The sequence below is a fragment of the Myotis brandtii genome, unplaced genomic scaffold, assembly GCF_000412655.1.
Source record: "Myotis brandtii unplaced genomic scaffold, ASM41265v1 scaffold765, whole genome shotgun sequence".
NCBI classification, from domain to species: domain Eukaryota; kingdom Metazoa; phylum Chordata; class Mammalia; order Chiroptera; family Vespertilionidae; genus Myotis; species Myotis brandtii.
In genome coordinates, this window is record NW_005371056.1 from 149882 (window position 1) to 150115 (window position 234).

Consider the following 234-nt stretch of genomic DNA (forward strand, 5'->3'; position numbering starts at 1 on the left):
GCTTCTGAAATTATGAAAAATATTAACTAATCTTAAAAAAAATCTTAACTAATCTTGTAAAGGAAGGAAAATCAATGACTACATTTAGGCCTGGGAAAGGCAGTAAGAGAGATTACAAAAGGGCAGGAGGTAAATACAGGGTGTGGCACAAGAAGGTGTACAGCTGTTGGCATGGAAATTACTACAATAATTTAAATATAATAAAAAACAAGAATAAACTCTTCCCTGCCAGTG